Source organism: Garra rufa, chromosome 5 (genome assembly GCF_049309525.1).
Source record: "Garra rufa chromosome 5, GarRuf1.0, whole genome shotgun sequence".
In the NCBI taxonomy this organism is placed as follows: Eukaryota; Metazoa; Chordata; class Actinopteri; order Cypriniformes; family Cyprinidae; genus Garra; species Garra rufa.
Window position 1 is genome coordinate 35,634,215 of NC_133365.1, and position 17,928 is coordinate 35,652,142.

At 40.8% G+C, this 17,928-nt stretch overlaps 1 protein-coding gene across 1 annotated transcript in view; it reads left to right on the forward strand.

Annotated features, from left to right (window-relative positions):
- The window catches only part of whrnb (whirlin b), a 54,754-nt gene that overhangs the window by 13,553 nt on the left and 23,273 nt on the right, over positions 1-17,928 (forward strand). The window lies entirely within an intron of this gene.

Genomic DNA, 17,928 nt, shown 5'->3' on the forward strand with positions numbered 1-17,928 from the left:
ATATATATATATATATATATATATATATATATATATATATATATATATATATATATATATATATATATAATATTTTTTATATAATATATATATATATATATATATATATATATATATTATATATATATATATATATATATATATATATATATATATATAACATTCATTTGCAGTTTTTAGCAAATTGGTGATTTTCATTGCTACAGCTTCAGTGTTTTTGTGATGCTGATATACTTTATTGCCCCAAATTTAAAAAGACTAAATAAAAATTCCTGTTAGAACATATCCAAAAGGTGAATTGGTAATATGTAAGGGGATCATCTTTGGGTATAAAAGGAGCTTCTCAGTCTTTGCAAGCAAAGCTAGATCGTGGCTCAAAATTTATTTATACTAACAAAAATATTGACTATGTTGGCCAGTGTTAACATTGGAATTTGTTTCTTTGTAGGCTACTTCAGTCAATTAAATAAACGTTAAAGAGAACAAATTACATATTCTTGATTTTATGGCATTCAGCATGATTTCTGAAAGATCATGTGAAACTGAAAGCTAGAGTAATGAAGCTTAGCATAAGAGGAAAACGCATTTAAAATATATTCAATTAAAAAAGCTTTTTTTTAATGGTATATATTTTTTTAAAACGAACAAATGCAACCTTTCTTCATTCATCCATTATAAAATCTTATTTGCCTTTTTTAATAGTAATTTTAATAGTTTTAATATTTTATTTATAATATATAGGCTATTTTAAAAGCATGTAACCTATCTAAACCCAAATATAACAGCCCACATTAGCCCGTACATACTTTTATTTCAAATATATGTAATTGAATGCCACATGACATTATTTGTGAGCTTTGAATACATTCTTTAAAAATTTGGCATTTAAATCATTTGGCAAACAAAAAAGCTTTCATATATATATATATTTTTTTTTCTAAACAAGAAAAAGCATCTCATGCTTGACCGTGACTATTGTTGTAAACTAACAGCCAGCTAACACTTAAGCTCATTGCACACATTGAGTCCGAATTTTTCGCACGTTAAAAAATAAATACCTCACGTTATGTTAATCACACTCGCACACTGCCTCCAAATTTTTCGTCCGTCATAAAAAATTTCGCCAAAATCCAGAATTGCGTCTGTCAAATTCATTCACTTTATCCCGCAGCACAAAGCACTGTAAAGGTCCTTGTACGCTGAGTTCGCAAAAATGTGTGGTCTTCTTAATATTATGTGGCTCCAGTAATGCTAGCAAAGCATCAAAGATTACTGACATCCTGAAATAAACTCTGAATCACCCGGGATAATTCCGCAGTTTATTAATAAGGAGGTGCGCCTTAAAAGTATTCCCTCACTCCTCCGTATCTGTTTCTCTTTTAAAGAAGAGAGTGGACATCGTTCTATTTCGTCGGACTCAGTGTGCAAGGTTTCTGTGCGTGACGAATTTTTAGGATTACAATTACGAACGGACACAGTGTGCAATGACCTTAACACTGCTACACTGGCCGTGAATGGCGCAACAAGTTGCGTTAAAGCACGTAGATCCCGTTATAATGAGTCATTCAGTAACTAAGCGCGAGCGCTACAGTAAACGCATTCCGCGCGCTTATGCTGCAGACAAGTCGACAAATAGATACAGAAAGTGCGCTTTGATGCATCCAGTGTAGAAATGGCATTAGGATGTGGCAGACCATTTTCTTCTGCAAGTTTTAGCTCAAACACATTCGGTTTAAACTCGTCCTAACCAAACGCCCCCCAAAACCACCTCAGCGCCCCCCTTTCAAAATTATTTCTTTCAGCGCCCCCCGAGGCTCTCCCAGCGCCCCCGTTGAGAAACACTGCATTAGACCATACAGTTTTAGAATGAACAATGTTTTACAAGTTCCCAGCATGCATTGCTGTTTGACCAACTTATGTGGTAACTATTATAAAAATGACTTACATTTTACTGGCGTTCTTTATTCTGCTACTGATGTTATTGTTAGTTAGCAGTTACATGGTTCAGAGTTCAAATGTTTACTGAATTAACATTTGCTGATCTCACTGTTGGAGATTTGTGTGTGAAAGTATATGTTTATCTCATTGCAACTCTAGGATTTAATATATTTGCCTGGCAGCATAAAATGTTTGTCTCTAATTGTATTAATCAAATAATATCTCTGTCATATAGTTGGATTTTAAAATCAAACATAGTGAAAGAACAAGGTTTGTAGCTCCTTAGCAATCTTTAGTTGTCTTCACAAGTATTTTAAGTTCTTTAAATAAACAAAAGTTTTCAGTTGTTAGCTGAATTACCATTGACTGTAATAGTTTACCTTATTCTTCAGATAGGCCAGTTTAGGTGTTTTAGCTTTATTTAAGTTAGGTCAATATATTTTTTCACAGCGTTGAGATCACAGCGAGTCTGAGTCTGCATCAGGGGAATTTACATGTAACTTGTTCTTTATAATTACTTTTCTTGTAGAGCATGAACGTTTGTAGTTTTTGGTCATAGATTGCCTGTGCCTGCACACACCTCTGGCCTTCCTGCTGGGTTTGAATGAACTAGTTGATCATTGCTCCTTTTTTCTTATTTCTTATTTGCTTGCTTGTGTGCCCTGCTTCTTCTTCTGCCTCTTGTTATCCTTGGAGAATGACTACATCTCACCCTGACGCACTCTGCACTCATTTAGAATACAAATTTTACCATTCACTCTCTGTCTCATACTTTAAACCTTGTGCTTCATTATTCTGTCATGCAATTTTAAACGTGTTTTGGCCAGTCATTGGCATTGACAGACAGAAGTGCTTATTATTTCTTAACAGATGATCAGTAATGATTATGACATGTCAATGATTGTAGCTCAAGATTAACTGATTTATTTATTTATTTGTATTATTTGACCACAGAAGTTTTTTTTGAGCTGGTGTCTTCTGTAGAACATTGAAAGATATTTTTCATTACTGCATAACTGCCATTCTAGCATTTGTGTTATAGTAGTGGATTGCAGCAGGAGGAGAAGGAGGTGTGTCCAAAAATTTGCCTGGTAGTGTAATTAAAACTGTGGGTGTTTTAGAATGGCTGACTGAGTTGTTGTGAAATGAGAGGCATTAATCATCTTTAGCCTCAGTGATGAGCTGTTTTGCTCTTTGTCTAAAGCTCTAGCTACCAGAACAATTTTACATTCTGTGAAATGCACTGCAACCAGCTACTGTTCGACCTCTGTCGTGACACTTGCTGCCTGTTTAAATTTCTTTGTGTTTATGTTTGCTTCACTTTGAGCTCACTCTATTCAGGCCCCAAAACAGCAATTACCATGGTGAGGACAGCGGTTTCGTACTGATGAGTTGGTAAAGTTGTCTAGGATTGTTGCTGCCTGCTGGCCTTGACAGATATTAGATCAATCTCGCAGCACGCAGACGTCTGATTCAAGGTATCAGAACTTGTCTGACTGCTGCCCTTGGAAATGACATATACTCCATCGGTACTAAGTGCCTGGCTGTGCATATGCTGCATTTACTGCACTGAATCATATCAGTGAATCAGCAGTGAAGCACAACCATTTTTGAGAGATGACAGTTTGTTTGCGAGGATGCACAGTTGCCCTGTTTTTATTGAAATTGAATTGAAACGACTGAGTTTAAAACATGAAGCTACACGAGAGAGCAAGTGCAATTGCAAATGGTGGACAAAGGTAATTCTCCATGCATATTGAAGGTGACCGCAAATTTATCTGCCCTTTTATTTGTCTTGTTTTATGGCACAACCTTGCCAGTTCCATGTTTCTGTGCAAAACTAGTTTTTAAACACATTTTAACCCATTTTTATTTCCCAGAGCAGAAAAAGCTCTCAGGCACCTGACTGAATGAATATCGCTTTCTCTGAATTGAATGTTTGGTTCAAATTTTTAACAGTGAAAGCTGAATGCTTTTATGTTTTGCATTTTCTAACGGGTGCATTTCACTGTTAAACACTCCTACCGTTTTGGGGGTGTTATCCAGTCTTTGGCCTGTCAGATTGCTTTCAAAAGCTGAACGAAAAAGTGAGGAAGAGCCTTCCCGAATTTATAGTGACTGACAGTACTGTTAATACATACCAGTTGTAGCAGAGCTGTGTAGTCTTGTGTTATAGATGGTGTGAATGTACTTAAAGTGAGAGAAATAGAAAGTTTGTGTTAGGCAGTGATTATGTAGACTTACGGTGGATTAGATATGCTTAAGTAGATTAAGCTTTAGTTAAATAGCCTTGTAAGAATTTTGTAAGTAGTCTTATTCAATGTTTTTGAGATCATGGAATAAAATCATTTTTTTGTCAGAATGTAAGGTTACTTTTGAATAACTCTCAATAGGGAAGCATGCTTTTTGTTAGCATAATACACTCTTAAAAATAAAGGTGCTTTAAAAGGTTCTTCACCACAATGTCACAGAAGAACCAATTTTTGGTTCCACAAAGAGCCATTCAGCCAAAGGTTCTTTAAAGAACTATCTCTTTCTTACTTTTTATAATCTGAAGAACCTCATTTCACCACAAAGAACCTTTTGTGAAACAGAAAGGTTCTTCAGATGTTAAAGGTTCTTCATGGAACCATTTAAACAAAAAAAAATTCTTCTATGGCATCGTGAAGCACCTTTATTTTTAAGAGTGTAGTATAGTTATGCCATCTAGGCTAAGGGGGTCATGCTAACTGGCTAATTTCTGTACCACTGTAGTGCTGATTTTCATTCTTGAGAGAATTTGATTGGACAAAAATGTGCAAGGACATATTTTATGTTAACATTTTCTGTCACGATTCTTCGATTCAATTCAAGTACTCGATAATAATTTCCTAAATATGCTAACTGTTCATTGTGATTTCAAAATAAAAGCTCAAACCCTCACTCTAAGTTTACACCTTTCAAGGTCCACATATTCAAGAAATTACTGTGGTTGTAGCATTTCTGCCTTAAAGAAAAGTCTAAATTTTATTAAAGATTAAGTGGACATGTGAATTAAATATTTAGTCATTATTAAATGAGGAATAGATTGTGCGTTAAAGTTTAAAAACAATCGTCAGGCCATTGGCGCCCTCTGCAGTCATTTGTTATAATGTGTAATGTACGTTAGCTGTATTAGAACAATTTTGTTCAATAAAATAAGAGGTCATTGAAGAATAATAAAACATCCTGTAAGTTTCAGAACTCAAAACTCACCCATCTAAACCTCACTCTCATCCGGGTCACGGCACCAATGTAACCCCTAGACCCGGGTCCTACTCGCACATGTTCTGAGCAGGTCTACACATTTGACATAAAGAAAAATGCTATGTCAAATTTCTGTTATATGTTTCAAAAAATACATGAGAATCATCTTTATATAAAGTTTGGTATGAAAAATAAAAACTGATTTGTGATTAAAACAAAATTCCACAGTTTTTGCCTTTTTATGTCTTTTCATGTCTTATTGTCCTGGTGTCCTCTACAGAGGACGTACCATAACATATGAATAAAATATAATTTTTCAAAAATTTCATTTAATTTTTTTTTTCTTATGCTCAAAGCAATGTAACATGAAAAAATACTAAAATCTCAAAACTTTTTTTTCCTGGTAGTCTGGAGGACATACATTGTAAAAAGTTGTTGACAGTTTCAACTTAAAAACTTAGTTCTGCAGCTGCCTTAACATTTTAAGTTGAATCAACTTAAAACTGCAACTAATTTCAACTCATAAGTTAAATCAACTTAAAAGTACAAGTCATTTTAACTCATTTTATTGTTGTGAGTTGAAATAACTTGTAGTTTTAAGTTGATTTAACTTAAAATTTTAGGGCAGCTGCTGAACTTAGGTTCCCTTCCGGAGGGAACTCTATGCTGCGTCCTGGTGGACACTATGGGAACTGCCTTCAGCATGACCGGTTCTGAAACAAGCTATAGAACAACGACAGTGAACTTGACACTGGCCGGCACCAGCCTGTGACGTCATCAACGAGAGCACAACACCATCTTTTTGTCTTCAGAGTCCTCCGTTCTAGCGAGTGAGTACAGCGATGACTAGAGGAAAACTGTTTAGGAAGTGTGCGGATCCGTGTCAGAGAAATCTGACACCTGATGACGCACACGACCTCTGTGTGATGTGTTTAGGTGAAGAGCACGCGCGCTCCGTTCTAGAAGGAACGGAGTGCGTTCACTGTGAGAGTTTCACTATGAAGAAACTCCGTTCTCGTTTGTCCCTTTTCTCGAGGGAATTGGGACATCCATCCGCCTCACGCGACTCTGGTCCCGCGGCAGCCGAGGCTGCCCGGCGGCTGAGATCGTGGGGATCACAGGTGGAGCTGGCTGACGAGTTTGAGAGAGGGATTAATCTCTCGTGCCCGTCAGCCAGAGACGAGGACATGCTGCTAGCGGAAGATGTGTTGTCTCTCACATCTTCCGATCCTGCAGCGAGTGCTCTTTTGGCTTCAAGCCAGGGCGAGCAGGAGGCTGAAATGGAACAAGATGAGCTCTCTGAGTCCATGCAGCCTCCCTGCCCCGCATATGAAGAGTTGATGTCTGTTATGGACCGCGCGGCTACCCGTTTAGACCTTCAGTGGAAGCCCGCCAGGGAAGAGGCTGCCCTGGGTAGACTGGACGAGCGGTTTCTTCCCGGCCATAACAAACCAACTCCCGTGAGCCTCCCATTCCTTCCTGATCTGCATAAAGAGATCGAGAGGGCATGGGACAGGCCATATTCAGCCCGCATTCACAGGCATCAGCATGTGAACTATGCTGATGTCGAGGGAATGCTGGAGCGCGGATATGCTTCGATGCCCCCCATTAAGCAGACGTTTGCGAACTATCTCTCAGCGGGAGGGACATCGACCCTGAAGGCTCCGACCCTGCCTTCCAAGCCGTTGAAAGAAACATCTCAGCTGAACGGCAGGGCATATGCGGCAGCGGGTCAGGGTGGTGCTGCTCTGCACACGGTGGCAGTGTTGCAGGTGTACCAGGCTGATCTGCTAAAAGATCTGGACCGTGGTCTGGGGCTTTCCCCGGAGGAGGTGGCTGAGCTGCGCCGCACCACAGCGACCGCGGTGGGCAGGTCCATGTCGGCGATGGTGGCCACAGAGAGACATCTGTGGGTGAACCTGGCGGACATCGAGGAGAAAGAGAAATGCTTTCTCCTCGATGCGCCGGTTTCGCCATCTGAGTTGTTCGGCACATCCGTCGAGGCGGTGGTCGAGAGATTCAGAGAGGCGAAGGCGCGCTCGGCGGCTTTCAAGTCATGCATTCCTCGCCGGTCCACGCCCCCACCTGAACACCGGGGAAAACCAGGCCCGTCCTGGTCCAAGGGCCAGAGACGAGGCCAGGTCGCCAGTGTGGCCACTCGGGGCCCTCCCCCCAGGAGGAGTCGGTCCCAGAGGAGGCGTGATGCGCGGCATAGGAGAGGGGATCTAAGGGAGACGATCCAGCGCCGGCGTGGCGGCAGGCCTGGATCAGGTACCTAGAGTCTCCTCTCCAGTTCCCCTCACGTCCGTTCGGCTACCTGCCCCTCCTTTTTCCCCCTCGCCAAAGACTCTGGGGCTGGGCCGATGATGAGATTGATACTCAATCTGATGGCCCGGTATGTGAACAGTAAAGACACTTTAATAAAATATTCAAATGTGTATGTGCATGTTTTCTTTGTCTACCAGCTCCGCTTGGGTAACTGTTATTGCAGTTTTCGAGCTCCTCTTGAGTTCTATCGCCACCAAGTGCCGAGTGTAGCCAGGTCTCCCCTCGTTTTATAAAAGAAAACAGTGTGTAGAGACCTCCACTCGTAGAATCCCTTCCTGGGTTAAGCGTTGTCAGGTTTAAAACCTCCGCTAGAGTAAGCGTGGTATAGACATAATCCAACATACATATACACATGGGAATATGTAATAAAAACCTTCTTGAGCGTTGTTAAGCTGCTTCAAGCGAAAAAAAAAAAAAATCGCTCTGCTGAAGCCTCCGCTCGCTCAAACCCTGCTAAGAGTAATACTCTTTTTGCATGAGTGTAGTCAGGTCCCTTCCCTGTGTATATTCATATACACACATGTGAGACCTCCACTCCTAGGAGTTTGTGTGTTAGGGTGAACAGAGCGTCGTCAGGCTCCCTCTCTGAGAGAGAGATGTTTTACTGAAGCCTCCGCTCTCTTTAAAAAGCCCAGCTTTTAAGTAGAAATCTTACATATTTGGCTGTTAGGCCCCATTCTGGGCCTCGCTAAATTATTTTCTGGTATTGTGCTAAAACCCAATCTGCCAGAATTGAATGTAGCAGGCTTTTCCCTAAAAAAGGATGTTTTAAAAAGCCTCCTCTCTGTGAAGTCCTACTGACGTGTGGACTCGTATAAAGATAATACTTCTTAGCGTTGAATGTAGCCAGGTCATTCTTTTAGACCTCCATTCATGAGAGCTTTTATTGGTTTGAGTGTCGCCAGGCTCCCTCTGTTTGAGGTATTTCTGTTAAGCCTCCACTCTCCAGAAATACAGGCCGAAACACAATAATGCAGCTCTACTTTTCAGTATATGAGCCCTTTCGTGGACCTGTCACTTCAAGCGTTGAGTGTAGTTAGGCCTCCCTTCCTTGAGAGGGTGTTCATACCAAGGCCTCCACTTGGTAGAGCTTCCTCAGCTGAGCGTCGTCAGGCTTTGTTGCGCTCGAGAGAGTCTGTAACCATTAAAGCCTCCCCTCGCTGAAAGCTCCGCTTCCGGGTTTGCTATCGTCCGGGAATAATATTGGTGTCTTCCTCGCTACGCTTAGAGCACCTCCTCAAATCCACGTTAGTGGTGATTACTCACGCAAGTCGTTTTGAGCATTTCCTAAAATCCACGTGAGTGGTAAGTGCACTACTTAGGCACTTCATTAAAATCCATACTTATGGTAAAGTTCCCTCCCGTAAAGGCAGGGTCCTTTTCTGAAATCCTATACGGTGTGGGCCACGCAGGGGAATCCTCCGTGCCCATCTTCGAGTTGGTTCCAAAACCCTTAAGTTTTTTCAACTCCTTTGATAAGCAAAGTGTAATAGGTCTCCTCTCTGTCACAGCCACAGTACTGAGACCTTCACTCTCACAGTTATAGCAGCTGGCAGGCCCATGGGTGCCTCGCTAACTATTTTTTGGGGGAGTGCTGTCTTCCACTCACCAAAAAACTAGTGTTGCAGGCTTCTCTCTCTAGAGATGCAGTCTCGGAGCCTCCACTACACAGAGCTATGAGATAAATGCTATTTTGCATTGTTAGCTCTACTGTGAGTATTTGCCTTTTCTTTGAGTGTAGTCAGGCCTCCCCTCGCTTAGAGTGTTCACTTTGAGGCCTCCACTCTGAAGCGTTTCCCTAAGGAGAGCGTCGTAGGCCTCCTCTCGCTTTAGAGAGTCTTTCTGCTGAAGCCTCCCCTCTCCAGAAGCTCCGCTTTCAGGCTTTGCTATCGCCTAGAGACTGCAATCTGGTGATCCTCTCGCTATGCTCTGGGCACCTATTTAAAACCACATCTGTGGTGTTTACTCACGCAAGTCCTTGAGCACTCCTTAAAATCCACATGAGTGGTAAATGCGTTATGCATTTTTCTCAAATCCACATTGGTGGTAAAGGTCTCCCCCGACTGGCAGGTCCTTTTCTAAATCCTTTACGGTGTGGGCCACGCAGGTAAACCTCCGTTCCCATCTTTTGAGTTGTTTTTTTTACAAAAACCTTTTAGTTTTTCCAACTCCAATCCAGATAGCACTGCTAGCAGGATTGAGTGTTGACGCCTCTTCCGGCCTCCACTCTCCAGAAGAGCTCCACGAAGGTAATTCTGTCGTACAGGCTATTCAGCCTCGCGGATTACCTTCAGGGTTAGAGTGTAGATAGGTCATGAGACCTCCACTCTCAGAGTTCTTCTTTGCTAAGCACGGAAGTGTGTCAGGCTTCCTCTCTTGAAAGCCTCCACTCTCCAGACTCCACTCAGGTAGTACTGTCGCATAGGCTATTCAGCCTCGATGAACACCTGTAGTGTTGAAGTGTAGTAGGTCATGGGACCTCCACTCTTAGAGTCCTTTTCTGCCCACAGAATATTGCCACCAGACTCCACTTAGGTACTGTCGCATAGGCTACTCAGCCTCGCTGATTACCATCAGTGTTGAAGTGTAGTTAGGTCATCAGACCTCCACTCCTAGAGTCTTTCTTCTATGAAGTGTTGTTAGGCTTCTTCTCAGAAGCCTCCACTCTCCAGACTCACTCAGGTACTGTCGCATAGGCTATTCAGCCTCGCTGATTACCGTTAGTGTTGAAGTGTAGTTAGGTCATGAGATCTCCACTCTTAGAGTCCTTCGTTGCCTCCAGAGATTTCACTAGAAGTAGGCAGTCCGACTGCACAGGCTATTCAGCCTCGCGGACTACCTCTAGTATTGGGTGTAGATAGATCACAGACCTCCATCCTTAGAGTTGTCCTCTGCTGGGTGCAGAGTGGTACCAGGCTTCTTCTTACCAAAGCCACCACTTTGCAGAAACTCCACTCAGGTAGTTCTGCTGCACAGGCTATTCAGCCTCACTGACTACCCTCAGTGTTGAAGTGTAGATGGGTCACGAGACCCCAACTCTTAGAGTTTTCCTTTGCAAGACACAGAGTGCTTTTTGGCTTCCTTTGAAGCAGTCACTCCTCAGAAACTCCATGTAGGTAGTTCTGCTGCACAGGCTACTCAGCCTCACTGACTACCTCCAGGTTTTGAGTGTAGAGGTGTCACGGCACCTCCATTCTTAGAGTTGCTCTCTGGAAGGCGCAGAGTGTTGCCAGGCTTCCTTTCGTTGAAGCCTCCACTCCTCAGAAAATCTCCACTTAGACAGGTCTGCTGCACGGGCTATTCAGCCTCACAGACCATCGTCAGTGTCAAGTGTAGTTAGGTCATGAGACCTCCACTCTGAAGATTCCCTCTGAGCAGAAGCTCCACTCGGGTAGTTTTGTTGCACAGGCTATTCAGCCTCACTGAATACCCCCAGTGTCGAGTATAGCACCTATACCTGTTAGCACTGAATGTTGTTAGGTCCCTAGAGCAGACATTCGCTCTGCTGAGACCTCCATTCCCTAAAACTCCGCCCATTATGACAGGGCGTTTATGAGCTCCATCACTTAGGGAGCTAAGTGTAGTAGGCTCCCTCTAGGCCTCCACGCTTGAGAGTTACGTGCACAGGTAGCCGAGCTAGCCGTGGCAGGTCACTGGGCCCCAGCGACTCTCGCTGAAGCAGGGGTGATGTTCCTTCTTGACTCCTCGTTCAGTCAGTTTGATCACTTATCCCTCGGCATGGCAGCGTTGGTATAAACGTTCCCATAGTGTCCACCAGGACGCAGCGTAGAGTTCCCTCCAGAAGGGAACGTCTAGGTTACGTATGTAACCCCTGTTCCCTGAGGACAGGGAACGAGACGCTGCGTCTCGGGGCCATGCCTCGGGCCCTGCACATACCTCCGTCCGACAAAAAGATGGTGTTGTGCTCTCAGGCACCTGCTTTTATACTAGCAGGCGCCCGTTGATGACGTCACAGGCTGGCGCCGTCCAGTGTCAAGTTCACTGTCGTTGTTCTATAGCTTGTTTCAGAACCGGTCATGCTGAAGGCAGTTCCCATAGTGTCCACCAGGACGCAGCGTCTCGTTCCCTGTCCTCAGGGAACAGGGGTTACATACGTAACCTAGACGTTTTTAAGTTGAAACTGGTGAAATCTTCAGCTGCTGAAAATTCAGATTTGCGATCACAGAAATAATTACATTTTCAAAACATTTTAATTAAAAATATTTCTCAATAATATTTTTTCCTTTTTTTTTAAGTTTTAGTCTTGCCTATTAGCTTTTAGAGGGTACGTGGGAGTGTATATATATAAAGTGTTCAGATGCAAAAGTCAGTGTAAGTGCCATCTGAAATTTTCATCTAAAATTATTATTGTTATCAGGCTCCTATGTGTAGGTTCAGTAATGTTACTCTAATGGCAATGTATACATTCTGTTCTATGCATTAAAAGTGAAATAACTAAACATAAACATAGGAGCCTGAGACAAATGCTCATTTTAAAAGAAAATCTTTTAGAAGAAGACGGCACTTAGAGGCTTTTGCATCTGAACTCTTCATATTTAAAAAGCAGTCAAAGTGTGTATGACCATATGTACAGTATACACTTCATTGCCGAATGTGGAGTGCGAGCTATGCTGAAAAATAATGCATCCTGAAGAAAAGCAGAGGAGAGTGATGAGCTTTTCATCTAGGGCAACTACTGTTTTTTCTAGTATTTTTCTTTTTTAGAGGCCAGACCATTTTTCTCCAGTGATGTTGTGTGACCCTGTACTGAATGCATCTATAATCAAAATTTATACTGACAGTAATAGGTGCTATCGGTATTTTAATGGAGTGTGCGTCTTTTTATTTGCTTGTCTTCACACTGCGTTGCCACAGTTAATGGAACAATAAACAAGCAAATTAAAATATTGGCAACCCAGGTGACTCAAATATGTTGTGATCCTCACATCTCGTCTTTTAAAAAATGAGGAGAGTTGGAAATAAATGGGTCTCTCTTGTTTGCAGACTTTACTCAACTTTTTGTCTTCATCAGCAGCTGAAAACGAACATACTGTATGCAGTAAACCTTCCTCTGCAAACAGAGATAACATGTTTATATTTATCTCACCTACCTTTGCTGCCTTCAAACTTTCAAGTGAGATATTTTCGTACCTCCCTGGAGGCATACATTCTACTCTTGACCTTTTCCTTTCTGAATGGGTTGTGAAATTTGAAAAGTCCTCTGCCCTTCCTTTTACACAATATCCTCCATCCAGAGTTATAGAGAATGAGTAACATATGAAGCAGTGAGGGCTTAAGGTACAGAAATGAAACTGAGAGGAAAAAATTAAAAGCATGAGCTTGATTTATCACAAGAGGCAGAATGTTTTAAGTTTTGCTCTTTTATGGCTCATTTTTTAGTGCTCTGATGTCCCTAAAGATCTTTATGTAAGATATTTAGTACCATCAGTGTGTTTTAGCGATAAGCTAATCTGACAGAGAGAAGCCTGAGACGTAGGCTATGTTCGAAAAGTTTCTCATGTCAAAGAGTGAAGGTTGTCTTTTCTTGACATTTTTTCAACGGTGCGCTTCAGACCTACTTTTTCTTTTACTGTTTAATGGTGTTTCTAGGTCTACAGTCTTTAGGGGGTAGTGCACATATTGCGAAGCTTTTACGGGCTGTTCCGAAACTGTCCACGGTTCCCGGTGGTTTAGGACACTGAAACTGCGACAGAAAACATTGTGTTTAATTATTAATCCTCGTAAAACTGAATTACAGTGCTTTTTATGGTATCTCGCTTCACTTTAACCTCAACAGTGTTTAATCTTTAATTACAGTATGTACAGTATTATGGGATACCTGTACAGTCGTGCTACATTAACCACTGGTTTGTGGATTCCATTAATTCGCAATTGTGATGATTCACATGTAAAAAGGAGACAGACAGAATAAAGATAAGCTCTCAAAAGCCCAGAGGACAGGCCACATCTGTAGTCAAATCTCTGGGTTATCATCATTATTTGAAAATGTAATATCACAAATGAGATCTCCTCAATATTTCAGTCATTTTTCCTGATTTAATTAGTACTTTTGTCTCATTTTTCTCTGATGTTTCTCATGAGAGAAAAATCCCAGAAGTATCATGTGCCTCTTCTAGATGGTCTGTGATCAATAGTAAGATTTAAATATGAACATTTCTTATTCCTACAGAGATAAAAATGTTGTGAGCTATCTTTGTATTCATTTTGTTGCTCTATAATACCCATTGGAAGTACTTGACTTGAAATCTGCCATCTTTGCCCATGAGACCACAAAATATTCTGAGCCATAAATTCTTTGTGACTAATGTGGCCTTCAAGTCAAGTGAAATATTGTAAGTTCTCAACACATGAATGACCAAGCAAAGCCATATTGGAAAACTGTTTAAACACTGCAGAAACACTGATCTATAATGTAGATGATATCAAGTGATAGATATTAATCATTCTGAATCATTTTGAATTCAGATATAGCTATTTTTTGGGTTTACTGTTTACAATACACAATATTCCTGGGTGATGCGGCAAAAAAATTGAATCTTGTTTTTTTTTTCATAATGTTTGACCGATTCTCAATCAACTTGAAAATGTAACTACAACATGATTCAAGTAACTCTTTCTTTATTAACCCTCTAGTTAAACAAAATTCCATTCCAAGTGCATCACACATGAAGTTGTCAACATGATGTAAATGTAATCATTTGTTAAATATCTTTGCAGAAAAGATGCATGAACTACAACTACATCTTGAAAATTGCCTTCTACATATTATATGTTAAGAAATAATATGAGGAAAATACTTAAAAATAAACTCAGAAGCCAAGGTAATTTAAATTAAAAATGACTGAAGGTATAACACCAGTAGACTATTATTAACTATAAATGTTCTGTAAAAACAATGAACAGAATCTTTCAGCCTGTCACCATGATGCAAACATGAAATATCAGACAGTAGTAGTAGCTCTTCACAGGTTCTTTATTTGATTGCGCTCCTTTTCCATTGTTTTTTCTATGCAAACATGGATGAGTCTGACTGTGATTGGCCCTGTGTTCCTTTAGGAGGGGCTCATTCCTATGCCCTAATCCTTTCAAAGGGTTTACCCTCTGGAGTGATAGATTCTTCGAAGGATTGAAGGGAGAAGGGGACCAAACAACTGTTTCATGAAGTGCCCTTTTGCGTCATCATCCCATGCCCATACGGAGGCTCTATTATCATGCAATGAATCTGCACAAAGGATCATGGGAACTCAAAATGTCTATCGGTTGTACCCTTCGAAATCTTCATTCCGAAGGGCCCTTTGAAGTGGCTAGTTTTAAGCACTTTGGTTTGGAACTATACTGTTCCATGATTCCGGCCATGATTGTTTTCACTCCAAAGTGCCCTTCGGAGAGCGATATCCTGTTTGGAACGCACTGTGGATCATTCTTTTCTCTTTACTGTTATCAGAATATTATCAGCACAGTGGGTATGGAAAGTATTCAGACCCTCTTAAATGTTTCACTCTTTGTTATATTGCAGCCATTTGCTGAAATCATTCAAGTTCATTTTTTTCCCTCATTAATGTACACACAGCACCCCATATTGACAGAAAAACACAGAATTGTTGACATTTTTGCAGATTTATTAAACAAGAAAAACTGAAATATCACATGGTCCTAAGTATTCAGACCCTTTGCTATTTAACTCAGGTGCTGTCCATTTCTTCTGATCATCCTTGAGATGGTTCTACACCTTCATTTGAGTCCAGCTGTGTTTGATTATACTGATTGGACTTGATTAGGAAAGCCACACACCTGTCTATATAAGACCTTACAGCTCACAGTGCATGTCAGAGTAAATGAGAATCATGAGGTCAAAGGAACTGCCTGAAGAGCTCAGAGACAGAATTGTGGCAAGGCACAGATCTGGCCAAGGTTACAAAAAAAATTCCTACTGCACTTAAGGTTCCTAAGAGCACAGTGGCCTCCATAATCCTTAAATGGAAGACGTTTGGGACACCAGAACCCTTCCTAGAGCTGGCTGTCCGGCCAAACTGAGCTTTGGGGGAGAAGAGCCTTGGTGAGAGAGGTAAAGAAGAACCCAAAGATCACTGTGGCTGAGCTCCAGAGATGCAGTCGGGAGATGGGAGAAAGTTGTAGAAAGTCAACCATCACTGCAGCCCTCCACCAGTCTGGGCTTTATTGCAGAGTGGCCGACGGAAGCCTCTCCTCAGTGCAAGACACATGAAAGCCCACATGGAGTTTGCTAAAAAAACACCTGAAGGACTCCAAGATGGTGAGAAATAAGATTCTCTGGTCTGATGAGACCAAGATAGAACTTTTTGGCCTTAATTCTAAACGGTATGTGTGGAGAAAACCAGGCACTGCTCATCACCTGTCCAATACAGTCCCAACAGTGAAGCATGGTGGTGGCAGCATCATGCTGTGGGGGTGTTTTTCAGCTGCAGCAACAGGACGACTGGTTGCAATTGAGGGAAAGATGAATGCGGCCAAGTACAGGGATATCCTGGACGAAAACCTTCTCCAGAGTGCTCAGGACCTCAGACTGGGCCGAAGGTTTACCTTCCAACAAGACAATGACCCTAAGCACACAGCTAAAAGAACGAAGGAGTGGCTTCACAACAACTCTGTGACTGTTCTTGAATGGCCCAGCCAGAGCCCTGGAGAGACCTAAAATTGGCTGTCCACCAACGTTTACTATCCAACCTGACAGAACTGGAGAGGATCTGCAAGGAGGAATTGCAGAGGATCCCCAAATCCAGGTGTGAAAAACTTGTTGCATCTTTCCCAAAAAGACTCATGGCTGTATTAGATCAAAAGGGTGCTTCTACTAAATACTGAGCATAGGGTCTCAATACGTAGGACCATGTGATATTTCAGTTTTTCTTTTTTAATAAATCTGCAAAAATGTCTACAATTCTTTGTTTTTCTGTCAATATGGGGTGCTTTGTGTACATTAGTGAGGAAAAAAAATTAAATTAAATGATTTCAGCAAATGGCTGCAATATAACAAAGAGTGAAACATTTAAGGGGGTCTGAATACTTTTCGTACCCACTGTATATACGATTGTCAATGTCGATTTATAAAAAGTACATTACATTACAATACATTTTCAGCAAAACATTCAATTCGAATTAATCGATAAAATCAGAAAAACACTATTAACTGGTAGAAATTTTTCAGCCAGTGGAGATTTTCAGCTATTGTCTCTATTACAGTTAAATGCTCAAGTGACATTGCTGTGCTACATGGTCACAAAAGTGTATAATTTGCATGTATTATTAAGCATTGCAGTTTAAAAACAAGTGATTTTAAGCTGTGTAAGCGCAATCAGCAGCGAATGAGAACTCATTTCACTATATGTGCGAGCTGTCAGAGAGGCACATGAAGATGCTGCTCATATAGCGTGGGAGTATTTAACTAAGTTATTTTTGTCGCTTTACAGGCCTTGAGCGTTAAATACACTTGTATGTGTCAACATGCCTGTCTTTGCAAGTATCCTTGTAAAAACAGTAATCTAGGTTTTAAGTGAAAGCAAACAGCTGAGAAAGAAAACTATATGTGACCCTGGACCACAAAACCAGTCTTAAGTCGCTGGGGTATATTTGTAGCAATAGCCAAAAATACATTGCATGGGTCAAAATTTTAGATTTTTCTTTTATGCCAAAAATCATTAAGAAATTAAGTAAAGTTCATGTTCCATGAAGATTTTTTGTAAAATTCCTACTGTAAACATATCAAAATGTAATTTTTGATTAGTAATATGCATTGTTAAGAACCTAATTTGGACAACTTTAAAGGTGATTTTCTCAGTCTTTTTGATTTTTTTGCATCCTCAGATTTCTGATTTCAAATAGTTGTATCTCGGCCAAATATTACCCTATCCTAACAAACCATACACCAATAGAAAGCTTATTTATTGAGCTTTCATATGATGTATAAATCTCAGTTTTGTCAAATTTAACCTTATGACTGGTTTTGTGGTCCAGGGTCACATATGTAATAGTATATTGGATCTGGGCAGCTCTTAAAGTGACAGCAGTCTAATATTCCTGCTGTCTGTCATTTATGTTAACTAAACAACAAAAAAGAGAAAATCAGTGAACAGTGAATGAATGAAAGGTGGCAGACTGATAAAAAATATAAATAAAAATTAATTATAATGCTTATTTATGTATTATATATTACTAGCGTTAAATTTTGTTTAATAAGAACGCACAGTAAATTGTGAATTGACATTAATGAAGAAAGATGCCTCCACAGTAGCTATATAATGGTGTAGTTACAGTATCTGTCAGCAGGGGCAAATATGGCTAAGCTAACTAAAGCCTTGACCCTTTTGGTTGTAACCTTTCCAGCATTTTAATTTTAAAATCCTTTTACTGTCACCTTTCAGTGTTTGTGACTGTGGTGGCAGA